We start from the raw sequence: 21,066 nt of genomic DNA, 5'->3' as shown, positions 1-21,066 counted from the left end.
TAGAGCAACCTTCCAGTACCTGAAGGGGCTCCAGGAAAGCTGGAGAGGGGCTGTTTACAAAGGCTTGTGGGGATAGGATGAGGGGGAACGGGTATAAACTGGAGAGGGGCAGATTTAGACTGGACATAAGGAGGAATTTCTTCACCATGAGGGTGGGGAGGCCCTGGCCCAGGTTGCCCAGGGAAGTTGTGGCTGCCCCATCCCTGGAGGGGTTCCAGGCCAGGTTGGATGGGGCTTGGAGCCCCTGATCCAGTGGGAGGTGTCCCTGCCCATGGCAGGGGTTGGAACTGGATGATCTTTGAGGTCCCTTCCAACCCAAACTATTCTATGATTCTATGCATTCCCTGCTTTTTGAAAGCTGGGTTTCTGCCTAAGGCTCCTCCTGTCCTGGCCAGCAGGAGTGATGGTGTTCACGGAGCATCTCTCTGGCTGAGAAGGGATGCAGGTGAACAGCATCTGTGTTAGGTATCTCCTCAGCTTCCCTGCGTCAGGCCCCAAGCCCTCCCTGTTCCTCCTGTGAGATGTTTCAATCCTTCTCCCTGGCTGCACTCATTCCGCAGATCTGAGGAGCGTATTATTGCTTTCTGTGTCAGATTGATTCGAATATTAATTGTATGTGACCCATTGACTTCAGCTCAGGCAGAATTCGCCCCGCAATTAGTTTGCTTAACGGCTCTGTCTCCTGCAATTGTTGTCAGGAATAATGAATTAACCCTGAATTTGATCCCAAACAGAGAAACTTCACACTGGAACAAGTTTATTATTTCATGTGCTTTTCAGAGTTCTTGAACTCGATGTTAAGATCGAATCAATTGAACATCTGGGTTTCCAGGAGGCTGAGGCAGGATCATACAATATTTACATCAATATTCCGAGATCAAAGACGGCTACGGGTCTTGAAAAGAACTCCATGCAGAGGAATAAAACGGAACAGGAGAAATCAGAGCTGAAATCTGAGTCCTGCCCTGTCCTGTCCAGACAGAACGTGGTGAGAGGAGGACACAAAGAGGTCCCCCTCTGTCCCAGGGAACTGCTGGGAGGTGAGGACCATCAAAAGGGTGTGAGACAGGCAGCAGTATTTTCTTTCTTCATAAAAAGCAGATAACATTGTCAGCGCTGCTCCTGAAGAAATGTTCCCATTTCCATAAACATTTGGTGTTGGCAGCTGCACTGCTATTGGCCTTCTGTCTTTTACAGCCCAGCAAACGTCCCTGCCCCGAGGACTGGGCAGAGGGGCAGGTGACCTTCAAACTCCCGCTCTGCTCTTTGGAAAGGAACTCTTGAGATGTTCCAGGCCAGGTTGGATGGGACTTGGAGCGACCTTATCCAGTGGGAGATGTCCCTGCCCATGGCACGGGGTGGAACTCGATGGACTCAGAGGTCCCTTCCAACCCAAACCATTCTATGATTCATGGCAGGATTTGATACTGCTTCCAAAGCTCTGCAGTCCTGGAGGGTTCCAGAGGTCCAGGCTCACCTTCCAGGGCTTTTTTGTCTTACACAGGTTCAGGACATCTCTGGCAGGTTGTGCTGGGGAGTGGTCAAGAGAGCACAGGGCGAGGGCTGTGCAGGCAGGGATCCACTTGATCATGGGAGCTGCTTGGTCCAGTGCGACTTCAAGAGGTTGTTTCTTTCCTGTGCTCCCTCCTCAAACCTCCACATCTCTAATCTGCTCTTAACATCAACTTCAAAGAGGAAAGAAGACCCTTGAATGCCAAATTTCAGCTCGGAGAGCAAATTCCGCTTGGGAGCACCTGAGAGCTGCGTGGTAGTAGGAGATGCTGATGGCAGTGCCAGCCCGGCTGCTGTTATAAATACGGAGGAGAGCAGAGAAAGGTGAAAGCTGAAACCCTCAGAGATCTCATTAGCGGGAAGCATCCTCCAACGGATGCCTTGTGGTTGTTGAACCCAGGTCTGCTCAAGCATTCAAACCAAAGCGTAGGGAACTGCGTACCGTGCACGCAAAGGGCAGCACCATGGGCAAGCAGCAATGGGGAGAGGCAACGACCGCTGATGAGAGAGGTTTGGGAGACTCTGTACCTGAGCAGACTGTGCTGGCAGTCTGCTGCCTGTCTCCGCACTGCAGGGATGGAAAATTACCTGTCCATACCCACCACAGAGCTGAGACTGGGATCTTCCTGCTTCTCAGCACAAAAGCATTCCTGCCTCCTTCCTGCTCTCCTCCCAAACGGCACCCAAGGAATGCAGAGGTTCGGGCACAACCGTCTTGGTGTGCACACAGGTTATTTGCGTTCACTGAGTCAGAAAACAGCTCTCCAAGCCCATTGCACGTCGCTGCCGTGTGATGCTCAGGGAGCAGGAGGCGGTTTGGGACCAGCCCTCGCCACGCTGCAGCTCTGGCACCGAGGAGGTGGCGGATGGGGTATGTGCAACCCTGCAGCAGACGCTGAACGGGGATCCCCTGGCTAAATGGGGACCCTTGGCTCCCAGGGAAAGGGCTGTGTGTGGATGTAGAGTTTGGATGGGTTTTATTCTGCTGTGCTGATGAAATCAGAGGTGGAGCCCCTCTCTGCAGCATCCTTAGGGAGGGCTGAGGTGGGTTCTGCTGGAGGATGACAAGCAGCTCATGCAGGTGGCTCTAACGACAGCTTTCTTTATGAATAGATTTATTTCCACCATGCCAGTCCTGCCAGAAGCAGCTCCCTTTGGGGGGACACTTCTTTCCCACGTCATGAAAAATTTAAGTACTATTTAGGGTCTGTTTCACCGCTCGTATTTGTGCCTCTCATTAACAACAGGAGGAAGCGTCGTGCTGCACTCGGAGTGGATGCGACTCCTGTGTTTTTAAATCCGACGCGATACAGAAACACTTCAGGGCTGCTCCAGAAGAGAAATAAACACCTCTGTAACCGCCGCAATGAGATACCCAGTCCCTCTAGCTTAGTCATTTGGTCTGCAGTTAGCAACAAGGTGAATTTTAATTCCAGGCCATTTTTTTGCAGCCCTGCTGCTCTTCGCGGGTGTGCTGCTTCGCTATTAACAATGCAAGCCATATGGTGCCACCAGCGCTGGGACCGCAGCCACGGGGTAACAGATACAAAACGGCCCAAGACAATAGATTTAAAAGTTTGCTTTCTCACTTTGGAGGAGTTAGAAAAGCAACCAAACACAACAACATGAAATATTTAGCATATTAAACATGGCTGGGGTACCTAAAGGCCAGCCCTTCTGGCAGTGATTGCTTCTGGGGAGTGTTTCTAGGACGCTTTGGAGGCACAGCTCCAGAAAACCTGTCTGCGGGATGCTAAGAAATAGCAGCTAAAAGCTCCTTCCTGAATCCTTTCAGGGCTGCTCAAGAATACCTAAAAGTTCCATCCGGGATCATTTAAGGAACTGCTCCAAAGCATCTGTTTGCAGGGCCTGGAGCAGAGCAATGGGTGGGATGGCTTCCTGGGGTCCTTCCCTTCCCTGGTGTTGAAATCCTTGGTCTCTCTCTTGCATTTTCCTTGCATTTTCCCAGCCAGAAGCTGGCCTTGCCTACAACCCACGGGCAGCCTCTGCCGAGTCCATGCAAATCCCATTTTCCAATGACTTCCACTAGCTTAAAATAGTAGAAAGAAGATGAAAATAAGACTGGAGGAATAACACTTCCAGCTCCTGCAAAGAGCAGAGATGGTAGGGAACAAGTCAAAACGGTTCCCAGCCCTTGTCAACACTCGGCTGGGACCTCACCGGAGCTTGGCTTCACCTCCCACTTCTGCTGGCAAGCTGCTCCTGGTCCTCTTGGCTTATTCCTGCCAAAGGGAAAGGAGGGAATTTGGAAAGCACAAGCAGTCATGTTCCCTGAGCTGACATGCCAAGGGAAGCTCAAGAAGATCTTCTGCTCAGGGTTCATTGCTTTCAGTGCACGGCCAGGGCTGTGCAGAGCTAATACTGCTCATTAGAAAAGACATTAAAACATGAGTTACAAATGACTGCGGAGTTCCACGAATGTCACTTCCTTCGAACTGTTTTTCATTTATTGATTTGCATTAAACAAGTAGATAAATACTTAATCTGAGCAGCAACAGCACTCGCATCATAAAGTGAATTAGTGTTTAAAGCGTGGCTGGCTCATTAGCAGACTTATTGCACTTTGTCACTGTTTCCAGGACTGCCAGCCAAACCTTTTAATTATCGATATCCTCAGTGAAGCCCATCGGCTGAGCTCCCCCAGGCTGCAGAACTGGGCAGAGTTGCAGCTAGGATGCAATCGGCTTCGCTGAGCACCTCTAGCCTGAGGATTCCATGGGGAGCGTGAAAGGCGAGAGGGCACACAGCCCTGGAGCCAGCGCTGCCAGGTCATGGTTCATACAATCATAGAACAGTTTGGGTTGGAAGGGACCTTAAAGATCATCCAGTTCCACCCCCTGCCATGGGCAGGGACACCTCCCACTGGATCAGAGGGATCAAAGCCCATCCAACCTGGCCTGGAACCCCTCCAGGGATGGGGCAGCCACAACTTCCCTGGACAACCTGTTCCAGGGCCTCACCACTCTCATGGTGAAGAAATTTTCCTTATGTGCAGTCTAAATCTGCCCCTCTCCAGTTTATACCCATTCCCCCTCATCCTATCCCCACAAGCCTTTATGAACAGCGCCTCTCCAGCTTTCCTGGAGCCCCTTCAGGTACTGGAAGGTCACTATAAGACCTCCTCAGAGCCTTCTCTTTTCTCTGAGCCTTTCTTTTCATGATGTGGGGTGGTTGCACGCTTGGGTATGGAGCAGGATGTGCCAGCAGATGTTGGGCTGGTCATCCTCAGCCCCACTACCTTGGGCTTTTCCAGCTCTGCTGCTGGGCTCGCTGTTATTGGCAGTCATCAAACCCTGGCAGAGGCTGCCCAGGGAGGGGGTTGAGTCCCCATCCCTGGAGGTATTGAAAAGATGGGGAGACGAGGTGCTCAGGGACGTGGTTTAGCGGCAGAGAGGAATGGTTGGACTCAATGATCTGAGAGGTCTTTTCCAACCTGGTGATTCTATGATTGTATCTGCAAGAGCAGGCTCACCTGGGGAGGGGGTGTCAGGGCGATGGGATGTCGGGGTGCTGAGGGACCAGGCTGCTGGGGTGCAGGTGCTGTTTGGCTCTCCACCTGCAGGTCTGCAGAAGGACTCTTTGAGCTCATCGAGCCGCTCCTTGCTGCTCTTCCACTCCCATAGAGCAAATCCCTCAGGGCCGGCACCAGAGGTGGTGTAGGGGCCACCAGGCTGGTGGAAAGGCTATGGTAAAGAGGCAGGAAAGTCATAAGTAGTTTTAAACGATATTCAAGACTTTGCATATTTTTTTCTTACAGGTGGGAACTGATATTGAGAATGTTCTTCCTGGGCTATTCTCATGTGAAAGGAAACCAAACAGCATATTAAAACCAAAATCCATTCTCATCATCCTCTTCCACATCCCATCTCCCTTCCCAGGGCACCTCCTCTCTTTCCTTTACCTGTCAACAAACAGTTTGGCTCTGATTACGTAGGACAAACATTAAAGTCAGGAGCTGCGAGAGCAGTGAGATGGATGGGTGGGATGTCCCCCCGCACCTCGGCGCTCTGTCTTGCTGCACGGGGCAGGGAACAGTCTGGGCTGATTTCCTTTAGATTTGAGCTGGCAGTAAATTGGAAAACATGAATCATCTTGACGCAGATGCTCCTGAGATGGATTACCTGGCTTGGCAGCTTGTTCCTCTCTTTCCACAAGGCTTGCTTTCTTCTCTTCTTTCACTGAAACATTTCATTTCCCAGACACAGGAGGGTTCCCACTCCATGCCCTGGCACGTCTGGGAGCCCCACGCTGCTTTCCAGCTGCTCCCATGGCCAAGCTCTTTCCCGTCTTTTTCTCATAGGAATTGCCTCTTCTTTCAAGACGTGGGGGTGAGAGCTGAAGCTCCTGCTTGGGACAGAACTGCTGCTGCTCCTCACTAACAAGCTGCCACCTTCAGCAGTCCCTCTGAGGAACCCAAAGCTGGAAGCACGGTAACGCTCCATATTTTATTCACCAGGCAGAGGGTTTCTCTCCCGCAGCAATCTCTGCCGCTCCAGCCAAGGGCAGCATGAGATCAACGCTCGACTGCTGACTTGTGTGATGCTCACAGCCCCTGCTCTGGCCCAGCACGGCTAAATCACAGGTTAAATACATCCAGACACCTTTCCGCCTTAAAGAATCCAGCACTTCACCCCACAAATTATGTGCAAAACAGGCAAATAAGCGCCAGTGCCATTTGCAGTGATTGCAGCAATCAAGAGTCCGGCTCAGACTTGCTCTCAGGGGCTGTAAATCTTTAACTCCGCAGGCACAGCCCCCCGGTTGATAACGAGTCATTAGCCTTAATTCCACCTCTTGCCCTCTTTTAAGAGGGTTCATCTGGAGCCCCCCCATAGCGATACCAGTGGAACCAGTAATCATGGGGCAGCACAGGAGCAGCGCCTGAGCGATGCACGGAGCGCCAGCAGCATTGCTGCCCTTCGGCTCCTGCTCAGCCGCCGCCTTCCTCTCTGTCTCCTTTATGTCTCCAGCTTAAGTTCTGCTGGAACTGAATTTTTTTTCTTGATGGGAGGAGATTTAGAAGCAGAGAGATATCTGTGGAAGGAAGCAGCACCTTCCTGAAGGGTCTCAGGGGGATGCAGGCACGTGGGAGCCAACCTCTCTCACTACTCGCATCACCCAAGCCTTGACTTAGGACTTTCCCAGCTCTCCCCTGAAGCTGGAATTCCCAGACATTATTTTTGCCATTCCCTAGTGTTTCTCCCTCAACTATGGGTCTCAGAAGCCCCATCTGAGGAACATCGGGTAGGACGCAGGTTTGCTTCTATTGATTATTTTAAGAGCTGGTGAATTTTTGAGAGCCACCTCGCTTCCTCTCCTCCTCTCCATCCCTTTCTCCATCTCCCTTTGAACAAATCGTTGCTTTTGCGGCGTCCCGTTGTTTAATTTTGCCGAGTGCTGAGTTTCAACCTCCCGTTAATTGCTTTTGCCCGTCTTTGTGCATTCCGTTAAATGAGAAAGCGCCGCACATAAAATTTTAATTTTGAAAGCCGCCTTGTTTGTTTTATATTGAAATTACCCACGCCGCGCCGGCCTGCAGAAAGAGACGCTTTCTCATTTCATTAAAAACTCTTTGTGATGATAAAAAGCAGCAGAAACGAGATAAAGAGTGGTGTTTCCTTAAAGACACATGAAAGCAAGGGAGATAAATCCCATGTATTGCAGGGGATCAAATCCAAGGCAAGGCTGCAACGCGGCGATACCAGGGAGGAGGCTGAGCTGTGACCAACAGTGTTGTGCGCCGATAGCTCCTCTCCCAGGATGGTGTGGGTTTTGCCTGGCCTGGTGGCCACCACCCACCCATTGCTTCAGCCCCAGACCCACCACAAAGCGCTTAGAAGACCGGTGTCACCAGCCAGAAGCAGAAGTACTGGTGGAGAGACTGATGTGAGGGCACCCAGTGAACCCTGTGGAGGGATGGTGCCATGAAACCATCACCACGGCCTCAGGTCAGTCCCAAAGTTGAGATGGTCTTGCATGGGTGAGGGAGAAATCGGTGCCCAAAGCAAGAAGGGCAGAGGGAATGTTTGCTGCTTGGGAAGCCAAGACCAGGTTGGATGGGGCTTGGAACAACCTGATCCAGTGGGAGGTGTCCCTGTCCATGTCAGCGGGTGGAACTGGGTGGGCTTTAAGGTCCCTTCCGAGTGTTTCATGATTCTATATTTCTATGAAGTGGATACGGGGCAGTGGGAGCAGCACCATCCTCTCCAGCTTTGACTTTTCAGACCTGGTCTGTGAGCACCCACAGATTCTTCAACCACCTTTTCAGAAAGGCCCTTCAGAAGGACCTAAGGCATCGCCATCCCAGCATAGCTGCTCTCTAACAGCGGTTGGTCATGGCAAACCTCTCTGTCCACCCACATTGCTGTCCCTTGCCCTGAAGCAAACGTTATAACCCTTGGGCGGAGGGAACTGGACCAAAGGGACTTAGGCCAGTCAAGGTTCCCAAGCCCTGGGAATCGTTCGCTGTGCTGGTGGAGTTTTAGCGCTCCCACATTTATTCTGCTGAACAGGATCTTGAAATCAGTGCAAACAAAGGACAAATTTCCAGCTTCACTCTTGATTGCTTCCCTTCTTTTTTTTTTTTTTGCCTCATCCCATAACATCAAAGCGAGTGTTTTTCTTCTTGATTTTCAATATTCTGTAGCAGTTGCCGGATTGTTATTCAGCTTTGCTGAATTTTTCCACCCACTGCTATTTTAAAGGTCATTTAATTATTATTACAAAGAATTACGGAAAGATAGAGAATTGTCTCAATGCCTTAAGCTGCAACAGGTTATTAGCGTGGATTTTTTTTTGTTTTATAGTCGTGTTAAATGGATTAGCGGTCGCCGCTTTGCTCTGAGAAAATCAGAAGTCTTTGCATTCAACCATGTCATTTTGGTGATGGTTCCATGGCAGCACGAGGTGAATCATAGAATCATAGAATCACCAGGTTGGAAAGGACCCACTGGATCATCGAGTCCAACCATTCCTAACACTCCCTTAAACCATGTCCCTCAGCACTTCATCCACCCGTTCCTTAAACATCTCCAGGGTGAAGCGATGATGCTCGGCAGCAAGGGCCAACATTGCAGCTGGGAGGGACAGATCCTGCTCAGCCCTTTAGAAGAGATTTCTTTGGGGTTTTCAGGGATAACAGGGAAGGAACAAACCCCTGCACCACAACAGGTGAGGCATTGACCTTCTGGAAAGCAGCTCTGTGGAGAAGGATGTGGGAGTCCTGGTGGACAGCAGGACAACCATGAGCAGGCAATGCGCTCTTGTGGCCAAGAAGGCCAAAGGTGTCATGGGGAGCATAGTCAGCGTGGGGAGCAGGAGGATGGGGGTTCTTCTTCCGCTCTACTCTGCCCTAGGAAGGTCCCAGCTGGAGCCCTGGGTCCAGTTCTGGGCTCCCCAGCTCCAGAAAGACAAGGAGGAACTGCAGGGAGTCCAGCAGAGGCTGTGGAGATGAGAAGGGGACTGGAGCATCTCTCTTAGGAGGAGAGGCTGGGACCCCTGGGGCTGTCCAGCCTGGAGAAGAGCAGCTGAATAGGGGAGCCCATCAATGCTGACCAAGAAATGATGGGCAGGGGGCAGGAGGATGGGGCCAGGCTCTGCTCAGCGGTGCCCAGTGACGAGATAAGGGGCACAAGGCACAAACTGGAGCCCGGGAAGAACATGAGAAGCAACTTATTTCCTGTGTGGGTAACAAAACCCTGGAACCAGGAGAGAGTGGAGTCTCCTTCTCCAGAGAGATCCAGCCCACCTGGACAAGCTCCTGTGCAGCTGCTGGAGGCGACTCTGCTTTAGCTGGGGTTGCACTGGATGGGCTCCAGAGAGACCTTACAACCCCACCATTCTGGGATTGGAGGGACTGTTTACAAGGGCTTGGAGTGATAGGACGAGGGGCAATGGGTGTAAACTGGAGAGGGGCAGATTTAGACTGGACATAAGGAGGAATTTCTTCACCATGAGAGTGGGGAGCCCCTGGAACAGGTTGCCCAGAGCAGTGGTGGTGCCCCATCCCTGGAGGTGTTCCAGGCCAGGTTGGATGGGCCTTGGGCAGCCTGAGCCAGTGGGAGGTGTCCCTGCCCACAGCACAGGGGTTGGAACTGGATGGGCTTTAAGGTCCCTTCCAACCCAAACCATTCTATGATTCTGGTATTATGAGGTTCTGAGATTCTAGGATTCTGAGGTTCTGGGATTCTGAGGTTCTGGGATTCCAAGCTTCTGGGATTTTAGGATTCTGAAGTTCTGGGATTCTGGGATTCCGGGATTATGGAATTCCAGGATTCTGAGATTCTGGGATCCTGGGATCCATGCCCTGTAGCAGCCCCAGGGATGCCCCGTTCCCCATCCTTCCCAGCCACCGGGAATGCTGCCGGCTCTGGCAAACTCCAGGAATGCTGTGGGGACTGCAAAGCCCGGCTCTTCCTCTAGGTGGGAGCCTGGGAGCAGGAACGGGCACCGAGCCTCCAGCAGCCTCCAGCTGGATCCATACCGAGCTTCTTGCCCTCCTCTCAGCACCCGGGGCTCTCCCGAGCCACCATCCTCAAAGGAGAGGGCTGTCCAGGTTGGCGTTGACATTCCAGCTTTGAAATCTTTCTTCTTTCCTAGGAAGTGTGGGTTGAAAACCAGCTGGATGACAGAACTCCGAGGGTTGGGTCAGTGGTGTAGGGTCTGGTTGGCAGCCTATGGTGATCTCCAGGGTCAGTACTGGGCACAGTCTTGTTCAACATAGCACCGTAGAGTCACTACGTTGAAAAAGACCTTTGAGATCATCAAGCCCATCCGCACCTGTCTGCTACTAAATCATATCCCTGAGCGCTTCATCTACCCATCTTTTAAACACCTCCAGGGATGGTGACTCAACCATGGGGCAGCCCATTCCAGGGCTTGAGAATGCATTTGGTGAAGAATTTTTTCCTAATGTCCAATCTGAACCTCCCCTGGTGCAACTTGAGCCCATTCCTTTTCGTCCTGTCCCCTGTCAGTGGGGAGAAGAGCCCAGCACCCGCCTCGCTACAACCTCCTTTCAGGTAGTTGTAGAGAGCAATAAGGTCTCCCCTCACCTCCTCTTCTCCAGGCTAAACAACCCCAGGGTCCTCAGCCGCTCCTCGTAAGACTTGTTCTCCAGCCCCTTCACCAGCGTTGTTGCTCTTATCATCATCTTCATCTTCATCAACGACCTGGATGAGAGGATGAGGTGTATTCTCAGCACATTCGCTGATGACACAAAGCTGGAAGGAGCGGTGATCCACCATCCAGCAAAACCTGGACAGGCTGGAGAGCTGGGTAGAGCTCATGAAGCTCAAAACAGACTAATGCAGAATTGTCTTCTGCTCTAAGCAATGGGAAGTTGTTGGTACATACCATACAGAGAACTCAAGATATAAACCTGAGGAAATATTTGCATGTCTGCACATAAAATTGGACAGACAAGCCCTGAAATACAACACACATTTGCCAGCGTGACTGGAAGAGGGCATTAACCCGGCCTTAGCCTCTCAATAACCTCCTCCTTGTACCATATCACCCTTTTCATCCAAAATGCTCATTCCACAAAGCTGAGGACGAGGAATAAGGAAGTTTGGACTGAATTGTAAAACCTTGTTCAGTCCTCTAGGTGGAAGGCTGAGAAAACAAACCTAATTATTAGAAAGAGATTATTCCAAAGAGCAGAACTGAAAGTGCAATCACTTCTTTACTTGGTATCAGATGTGAATCAGGCGTGTAGGTCTGGAGGACGTTGTCGAAGGCTTGTGAGGTCTTCACTGAAATAGCCTGGCCACCAGCCCTCAGAACCCACACGCTGATCCTGAGTGTTGTGTCTCCTGAGACTTCTGCTCTAGATGCTGTTTTGCAATAAATGCATCATTCCTTTTGTACGGTGTTGTGTAAAAGTGGAAAGACAGGCTGGGGCCGGGCTGTGCGCGCCCACTGCAGGACCGAACAGACCAGGGTCAGTGGAAGGAGTCTCTGCCCATGGCAGTAGGGTTGGAACTAGATGGGCAATGGGGAAGTGGTGGAGTCCCCATCCCTGGAGGTGTTTAGAAGCCAGGCAGACAAGGTGCTCGGGGATGGTTTAGTAGCGGACAGGTACGCTTGGACTCAATCATCTCAAAGGTTTTTTCCAACCAAATGATTCTATGAGTGTTTGATCTCCTGCTCTGAGGTCCACTCCTTAGGTTCCTCTGCCATCCCTGGAGGGCTTTAAGGTCCCTTCCAAGCCATTCTATCAGTCTGATTCTATAATCAGGGCTGGGCAGCACAGGAGTTGGCAGGGTCCAAGCCACCTGCCGCAGCATCCTGAGCGCGATGCTGTGCCAGGAGGCGCTCCCCTTACCCTGGATGCTACAGAACCCCACAGCTCCCCAGGAGCAGCCAGAGTCCAGTGCAGCCAGAAGTTGCTCCAGCTCCACATCAGCGCGGCACTCCTCACACTGGGGAAATCCCCAGGCAAAGGTAGTGAAAGCAAGGTCTTGCCCCATGGAGCCAGGCTGCTCCAAGAAGTGGAGGGCGAGGCCAACCTTGTTTGCACTTCTGCCTTGTGTGCGTTGCACAACTGCTGCCAGGCGTGCAAAACACCGAGCTGCCCTCCCATCGCAGACAGCTCAGCCCTTGTCTGCGCTCGTGGCCGTCTGCCAACCACTGGGAATGAGTTTGCCACCGATCCGTGGGCCAGTTTACACCTTCTCTACGTTTAGCCCCAGCAGGTAGGAAAGCACCTCTGTGCCGCTGCCTGCTGGCTCCGCCGGTGGCCACGCTGACACAGGCTGAGTCACATCAGATTGGCAAACGGCGCGGCTCCCGCTGCCACTGACATCATGGGAGCCACGAGGGGAGAGCCGTGCAGTCTGTTTGTCTTTCTGACACACATCCGTCTTGTAGGAGGGCTTTGGGGCAGCTGAATGCTGTCCCACATTGCGCAGGCAGGCAGCGACACGGCCCCGACGGCAAACCTCAGCCCGCAGATCTGGGGTCTGAGCTGACCTCGCCGTCCTGACCAGGGGAAGGAGGAAATGAGAGTTTCCTGACTGGCAGTGTGTGCTCAGCTCGGTGCCTGGAAGAGCTGGAGATCTCATTCCATGCATTAACAGGAGCGTGGGGAGAGGCAGCGCGTGTCCCTGGCGGCTCTCTCAGCACAAGAGGTCTCAAAGTTGCTGTTGAGGAGATAACCCCTTGAGTTTGGCTTCAGGGAGATTCCTTCTTTGACCTTCTGGGTGCCCAGAGCAGACACTTCAGCCTGGGAACGTTTGGAAGGGATTCCCAGATGGACAGTGTTCTTCCCAGTAACGCTCCTGCTGCACGGTGGCACCACCAGTGTGTGAAGCCACTTGGGAATGGCCCATCGGGAGCTGGGGCAGCAGTTGCTCCTCTGCTGTTCCCTCCTTCACCCGGAGCTGCCAGGTGAAAGCACGTTCCTGTGACTCAGGGAGATGTTCATGCTCTCAGGGCTGGAAACGCAACAACAAACCACAGAGCAGACAGCACGAGGATATGCGTCCCTGTGCTCAGGAAGCGTTTGACACTTCTGGCTTTTACTACATGTCTCCATTCATCTCGGAGACGTGCCTGGAGATGACTGGAAGCTCTGAGCCATGACACTGCGATGTCTCAGAGCCTCGCTGTGAAACCAGCCTTGCTGAGCAGCTCGTTCCCAGCCCTCGTGCTGGGCCTGATGCCACCACACACCTGCATGACAGAAGCTCCTGATGGACACGCTGCCACGGGGCTGCGAAGGCACCAGAGCTCTCTCTCAAGAGCTTGCTGAGATCTCAGTACTGAGTGGTTTGGAAAGCTTTGTCCTCTGCCCCAACATGTGAAGGGCACGGGGAAAGAGCAAACACATCTCCCTTCTCCCTGCAGAGTGGGAAGCATCTCCAGCTCCTGGGGCTTTGGGGGTGTAGCTGTTCCATCTCCCCTCTTTGCGCCCAGAACGTAGGCATGGTGAGCTCTGCATCTCACCCTGGGGTGGTGGGTCACCATCCCTGGAGATGTTTTAAAGCCGGGCAGACGAGGTGCTCGGGGGTGGTTTGGACTCAATGACCTCCAAGGTCAGGTATGGTTGGACTCAATGACCTCCAAGGCCTTTTCCAACCAAATGATTCTATGATCTCCTTCTCCCTAGGTCCACTCCCTAGGTTCCTCTGCCATCCCTGGAGAAGAAAAGCAGTAGAGTTCCCAGCACTGCTTCCCTCAGCTCACTTGTCTCAGGCGTGCTCTGCTTTTAGCTCCTTAGAACAAAACCTATCTGCATCCCAGATGGATGTGACTTCTCAAGAGGCGTTTGTTCAGCAATAGGCATAAATCCACTGCTCTTCACATTGCTCTGGGTGGAATAAAATATTCCGTATCTGTCTATTTAAACATCTTATGTTAATACCATGAAATGTTTGTTCAACTTACATTATTCTTTCAGCTCTGAAGCAGTAAACGCTCCCGGGCACGTCAGGGTATAGCAAATCCACGGCTACAGATGCTGCATCTAAACAAAACTCAGGCGGAGCGGGCAGGGATATTCCTTGAGGAGGGGACAGATGATATTTTCCAGCAGTGGGGCCATGGCTGGGAAGGGCTTATCAAAACAGTAAATAGCTGCTGCTGTCACAGACACTTGCGTAACTGCTTGGGTTTCCCCATCGTTATGAGTTTAGGCTGTTGCTTCTCTCTGCTTTCGCCTCTGCTTTGGTAAAGCCGAGGTAAGCGGTAAGGAGAAGTAGTTTGGGAAGGAGAGGGTGTTACTTGAGTGCCAGTGCTCTGGGGACTCTGTTAAATACAAGGGGTTCACAGCAGGTGGAATCATTCAGAGACTGAGTCGCGGATGCAGTAGGATGAAGTAGGACCGATCCTCCCTGGCTTTGGCACAAGGATGTGGGGGAATCTCTTTCCCAGGCTCAGAAAGCCCTTTCCCTGCTGCCAGGATGGTCAGTGAGAGGGTTTCTTGGGAGCTATCTGCCCCGAGCCGTAGTTTGTGCCTTGCTGGGGTGCAGTTTTACCTCTCATGGAAGACCACAGCGCCAGGGGGGGACAGATGGGGAGGTATTGAAAAGACAGGCAGACGAGGTGCTCAGGGATATGGTTTAGTGGCAGGTAGGAATGGTTGGACTTGACGATCCAAGAGGTCTTTTCCAACCTGGTGATTCTATGATTCATTTCTCAGCCCCTTTGTAGGGTATCTGCTTCCCCATCTGGGCTTCACAGCCCTCGGGACAGCCTGGGTGCAATCTCTGCGCTTTCAACCCTCAATAATAGCAGATTTATAATCAAAAAGACCTCGGAAGGATGGCTCTTTTCCTTGACAGAAGTGCAGGAATAAAAAAAATAGTCAGGGTGTGCCCAATCCATCTGTCACTGAGGAAATAAGTCCATCCTCTATAACTTAATGCCATCATTCACTAGGACCAAAGGCAGAGATCAAGGCTGCTTACTTGGAGTGGTACCTAAGGCTGTGTTTTGTCAGACATATAGGCAGGTGCAGTGACAGCCAAATAAATTACTCTGCCGCGCTCCCTTGGGAGCATGCGCTCTCCTCCAAGAGCAAGGGATTGCCTCCAAAACGTGTCTGCTCTGCAAGGAGCCCTCCAGCTATGTGGGGTGTAAGTTACTGGCACAGTGCGTACAAGGATCTCCTTAAAAGCCAGGAAATAAGTTCAAGAGAGATTATTTCAGAGAAAAAACAGCCAATTTGCCTGTAGCTGCAAAGGAATCCCATACTTGTGGATTAAGGGGGCACTGGGAAGAGAGCTAGCGCTGTGACGAGTGCTGTGGGCACACAGGCTCAAACCGTGCCTCTCAGTTCTGCTAATCCTTGTTCAGCTTCCCCTCCAGTTCTCCTTGGATGCATTTAACCTTTTTCGGTGGGGAAATTTGAGCTACTTTTTCTCCTCCTGAATCACCCTTTGAGTACTTAAAGGGAGCTACAAGAAAGCTGGCGAGGGGCTCTTTGTCAAGGAGGGCAGGGACAGGACGAGGGGGACAGTTTTCAGCTGAAAGAGGGGAGATTGGGATGAGATCTCGGGGAGAAATGCTTTGCTGTGAGGGTGGGGAGGCACTGGGACAGTTTGCCCAGAGCAGTGGTGGCTGCCCCATCCCTGGAGGGGTTCCAGGCCAGGTTGGATGGGGCTTGGAGCCCCTGATCCAGTGGGAGGTGTCCCTGGGGTTGGAACTGGATGGGCTTTAATGTCCCTTCCAACCCAAACTGTTCTATGCTTCTATCATTCTAGGGCACACGGCATGAGGGTCAGGAGTCCGGGAGCGCTGGACTGACACGTGTACCGAGGAGCAGAGCTGGCCTGCAAGCAGGAGGGACCTTCCCACCGATGCTTCAGCTGGGCACGCTTCCAAAGCAGAGCAATGCATCAGCTGACGGGTTCTCACTCTGGCAACCAGCTATGATGCTGCCATCAGAGATGTCTTTATTGAAGCAAGCAAGAGAAGCAGATGGTCTCGCAGTCAGCATCTCCATAAATGTGAGTGGTTGCAGCTATAAAAGCAAACTGCTATAAAGGGATGTTGCTAAGCTTTCCTTCCAGCATTATTGCTCCACTTTTCCTCATGAGGCATGGTGACCCTCTTCCAAAGAAAGGGCATAAATCATCACTTGTTTTTTTCCTTTAATTCCTGGATGTACTGAGTATTGTGTAATAAATTATACCGCTTGCTGTAAAAGAAAATTCAGGCATTGCTCCGCCAGCCTTTTGAATCCCGATGGGGCAGGTGAGGGGAGGATTCAGTTAATCTTCCTGGTATTGTTCGCATCACCCAGGAGCATGGTGGTAAATGCAGTGAGATGAGCTACTAGGTCACTTTGCGGATGAGCAGGGGATTTTAGGATGCCAAAGCTGTCCGAAAGGCACAGATCCCAGCCAGTCCCAGCCCCAGCCTCTCCCAGAGAGTTCAAGCTCCGAGCAGGTAGAGGTACCTGTCCCTCATTACTCGGGGCTTGTCTACACACCGTGCCTCTGAAAGCGAAATTGAAGTAAACTGGATTGGAAAGCATTAAAATTCCGCATAAAACTCTTCATTCAGAACTGAAGTGGCCTTAATTCAGTTTAATTTACTCCCAAATGCTACTAAATAAGGCCATTTAAATTGTCCTTAATTAACATAAGTGGTCCCGTATAGGCATTTGTAAATTAGGTTTAATTAGCCTATTTTTAAAGGCAAGTTAGCTACCTTCAGCTTCTGTAGGATGACAAGCCAGGTCCCGGCCCGTTTGCTGATGAGGCTCCTGATGGAGAATGGCTAGCGATGGTTTTGTAGCCCTGGCACCTCTTCCCAAGGAAGCGGCACGAGGCCAGCTCGCTCCTCGCCAGCAGATAATCAGATCCTTGAACAGCACCTATTCCGACCGTGTTAAATGTACGAGTGGGAGATGAAAGGCTTTGCCAGAGGATGAGCTCTTCCTTTAAAATCTGGGACATGAAAGTGGTAATCCCTGGAAAAATCCCTAGGAACAGGTCATGCCAGGATTTCATAGAACTTGTTCGTGAGCAAGGAACCAGGCTGGAGGGAACGCTTGCATTGAGTCAGCAGAGAAAGAGACGGAGGATGGGTAAGGACAGAGCCCATCTCTGCGACAGGGCTGTCACTATTGCCCCTGAAGGCTTTTATCCCTCTTTTTGCTTACTAGAAGCCTCAATTTGGATAAAGAACCCCTTCAGCAGCATGGAAGGTGCTGCTGGCTGCCGGCGATGTCTAGCCCCGCGCACTCTGTGCTCTAGCATCTGGCCTTGCCTGCCCGCTGCCTCCCCCTCGCTCGTATAAGTTCCTCCCTAGGAAAGACCCGGCACATGCGTGCGCTGCAGGGGGATTTCCAGCCCTTTCCTGTGGGTGCAGCTGTCTCACAGCTGGGCAAAGGCACCAACATCGCTCGGCAGCCCAAAAGTCCTGCAGCAGAGAGGGGACGGTGTGGCCACCTCACTGCTGTCTTAGCGTTGCCTCCTGCTCAGCCAACCACTCCCCAGCTGAGCCTCCCAGAAAGCCCCGCGGGGATCAGGACTGTGGCTCCCCAACACCATCCAAGACCACCAGCCCTGAGAATAAACATCTGATGGCTGTGAGATGAGACCTTGACATATCTCAGCCATGCAAGGTGCCTTTCCCAAAACCAAGTGGTGTTTGTTGGCACCTGGACATGGAAGCAGGGTGGGCAAGGCGTGAAGTCCTTCTGCAAAACCCCATGGAGGTGCTCAGGACCCTTAGGAAATCCATTGCGTGGTTCTTGGCATGTTTCTGGTAGACTTGGTGCTATTTAGGCTCCTCTGGATATGGCTCCCCTCCCTCCTTTCAGCCGGATTCTCTGTTGTTCAGCTCCTCCAGCATTTGCTGCTTTAGGACAACTCACAGGTCCAACCGCAATGATAATGGGCTCCTGCGGTCACGGTTTTCTGCTGGGCACTGTCCTCCAGGCAGCAGCTTTACTGAAATCCTGCTGAATGTGAGAGCCGTGGGTGAGCTGAGAGGGGCCAAGACCTCCGGAGGCATTGGGAAGAAGCAGGAGGACAGCTAGCGTCTGGAAACCACCACACGGGTGATGCAGCACGAGCTCCAGGGCAGAGACATCACTGTCCCTGTGTCCCTGAAGACACTCCAGGTTGATTTGCACAAAGAAATGAACCACGATCCCTCCACCTCTGGGATGCAGAGGGCAGCAAGTCAATACACTCTTAAATCACACCAGCTAATCAGGCAATGGTTTGGGTTGGAAAGGACCTCAAAGCCCATCCAGTTCCAACGCCAGAGACACCTCCCAGTGGATCAGGGGCTCCAAGCCCCATCCAACCTGGCCTGGAACCCCTCCAGGGATGGGGCAGCCACCACTGCTCTGGGCAACCTGTTCCAGGGCCTCACCACCCTCACAGCAAAACATTTCTGCCTAAGATCTCATCTCAAACTTAAACGAAAGAGCATTTCTTGCCTTGGAACTGAGGAGCCACAAGGAGCCTTTCCCAGGCTGTCATTGGCACCGTGGGACATGTCTGCTCTTCCAACCCCTCACCCCGTGGAAGGGATCCTTCCTGAGCCCTGGGGAAGAAATAAAGACTCCCACCTTGTATTTTTACATCAGTGATCCGAGCAGAGAGTTTGTTCTGGAAATCTTCGTATCTTCAGAAGCTGCAACAGCCCTCGCGATGCCAAACAACTGAAGCAAACTTTCTCTTCAAAGCAGTTTGCCAATGCAAATGCAAGAAAAAAAGTAACCCCTGGGTGTTTTGAGGTGTGGGCAGCACACGACCCCCTTTGACTTTCAGGTCGGAGAAGCCAACAGCCCTTCACCCTTATCCTGGTTTCTCTTTTTAGCAGATCAAACCCCGCAGCGTGCAGTTGCTGTCGTTGCTATCGCTGAAGATCCAGCTTTGCGCCTCTTCCTAGAGGTGTTTCCTATAAAAATTACATCTGCGACCATGCGTTTTGGTGCAATAGGCTTCAGCCTGGAAGCAAAAACACACAAACAGTGCTAAATTCATGCTGACTGGAGTAGATTCCAAGGGAAAGAAGAGTTGGGAAAGCACCTACTTAAGTACTGACTAAGGATATTATCGCTGATCTGAATCTAGCCTCTGTGTGTGTGTTGCTTTTGAGTACACAGTGCGGTTTCAGACACGGCCAGAGACAAGGAAAAATGATTGTTTCAGGGTAACCACAAGGAAGATGAATGCAAATGTATTCCTGTAACTGTGAGAGTTCCCTCGCTCTTAAGTTGGGCTCCGCTGCGTGGCCTCAGGGAAGCAAATTTGCAACTACCTTCATTAAATTGTTTAGGAATGATAAATCAGAAGGCAGAGACGTAAGATTTTTTGCACGTTGTGCAATGTTAATCCCATCCCCGCAGTTACGCAGTCTGCGAGGGTGGCTTTAGCAAACAGTCAGGGGACTGCTGGCCGATAGATCCTTCTTGTCAGCTCTTATCTCCTCTAGAAGCCCACGTTGATAAGCTTCCAGTGGATGAATCGCAGCCACCTGCATCACACAGGGACCATGTGTCCGACTCCAGCCTGGGTGGGCACCCGGTGGGCTCTGCTGGCACGGAAGGGGCCACCAAAGCAGGAGACCACACTCTACCATGTCCATCCATCTCAGTGTCACCGTACGCGGTGTCCAAACTCCGGCTGCTGGAAGCGCAGCTCGTACAGCACATAAAATACAAAGGGCACCTTTGCTGACGTGCCTTGAGTTTGTGGCTGTGCATCCACACGTCCCTCCTGCCTAAAGCTTGCCTACAGCTTCTGCTGGGCTGAGACAGCCATGGTATGTTCTCAGCTGCTCCTTGGTGACCACAGCGATGTTCTGCCCATGGGACAAGACACCATCCTCTGCCCTCTGTCCCATTCCCCTCCCTTTCTTCTTGCAGGCCTTCTTCTCTGCTTTCCAACCGGGCACCGAGTGTGATGAGGATGGAGCAACGTCTCCTGGTGCCTCTTAGGCCAAAGCCTGGTCTTTAACATGGTGAGAAGCAGCAGGGTGGTACCACCTCACCTCCCAAACTGGCCAGGGGACAATGTTTGCTCTCTCAGGAAGCGCCGAGCACACATTTTAGAGCTCAACAACTGGTGGTGAGGGAAAGAAAAAAGGGTCAAGGCTGGACGTTGAGTGGCTGATCCAGCTGAAGGCCATGCTACCATGCTCTCCTGGGGTTTTGTGACATCCCCGCTCTGCTCCCATCCTGTGTTGGTCCCCCGTCTCCCGGCGGGGAGCAGAGTCTGTCCCAGGAGCAGACCGGGAAGCAGAGGGGAGCATTTTCCTAAGAAGCACGGCTTGTCGGGGCAGATCGGCCCTTGTTGCAACACGACTGGCATGAACCCCAGGAGCTTGTGGCAGCGTCTGCTCCAGTGGTGGGGCTGGAACTGGGACGGGGAGATGGTGGCACTGGGACCGAGACCAAGGGGCCGCTGGACTGGAACCAAGGGGTTGGGTGTTGGCAGGGCTGGAACAGGACCGAGGCCGTGGGGTGGAGGGGCAGCAGGGCTGAAGGAGATCAAGGGGTGGGATGGAGCAGGGGGGACTGGGGGGGTGGGATGGAGAAGGGGGAGACTGGGGGGGATGGGATGGAGCAAGAGAAGACCAGGGGGCTGGGATGGAGCAGAGGGAGACTGGGGGGGCTGGGATGGAGAAGGGGGAGACTGGGGGGGCTGGGATGGAGCAAGAGAAGACCAGGGGGCTGGGATGGAGCAGAGGGAGACTGGGGGGCTGGGATGGAGCAGGGGGAGACGGGGGGCTGGGATGGATCAGAGGGAGACTGGGGGGGCTGGGATGGAGCAGGGGGTGACTGGGGGGCTGGGATGGATCAGAGGGAGACTGGGGGGCTGGGATGGAGCAGGGGGAGACTGGGGGGGCTGGGATGGATCAGAGGGAGACTGGGGGGGGGGGGGGCTGGGATGGAGCAAGAGAAGACCTGGGGTCTGGGATGGAGCAAGGGGAGACAAGGGGGCTCGGATGGAGCAGAGGGACTCGGCTGGAACAGGGGGAGACCGAGGGGCTGGGATGGAGCAGGGGGAGTCCGGGGGGGGGGGGGGGGGTGTTATTTAACGGTCCCGGGGATGGAGCAGA

At 52.6% G+C, this 21,066-nt stretch overlaps 2 long non-coding RNA genes across 2 annotated transcripts; one reads left to right on the top strand and one right to left on the bottom strand.

The window, feature by feature from the left end:
• Nucleotides 1–5,084: 5,084 nt before the first annotated feature.
• LOC128854315 (uncharacterized) lies at nucleotides 5,085–19,118 on the bottom strand. The gene is made up of 3 exons (XR_008453349.1): nucleotides 19,036–19,118; nucleotides 18,569–18,950; nucleotides 5,085–5,216 (listed from the first exon to the last, which is right to left on the bottom strand). It is a non-coding gene; the product is annotated as an uncharacterized LOC128854315 (long non-coding RNA).
• LOC128854316 (uncharacterized) lies at nucleotides 5,212–20,370 on the top strand. The gene is made up of 3 exons (XR_008453350.1): nucleotides 5,212–7,481; nucleotides 15,741–15,986; nucleotides 19,871–20,370. It is a non-coding gene; the product is annotated as an uncharacterized LOC128854316 (long non-coding RNA).
• The last annotated feature ends 696 nt before the right edge of the window (nucleotides 20,371–21,066 follow it).

Source organism: Cuculus canorus, chromosome 22 (genome assembly GCF_017976375.1).
Source record: "Cuculus canorus isolate bCucCan1 chromosome 22, bCucCan1.pri, whole genome shotgun sequence".
NCBI lineage: Eukaryota > Metazoa > Chordata > Aves > Cuculiformes > Cuculidae > Cuculus > Cuculus canorus.
This window is presented reverse-complemented; position numbering and strand designations above follow the sequence as displayed.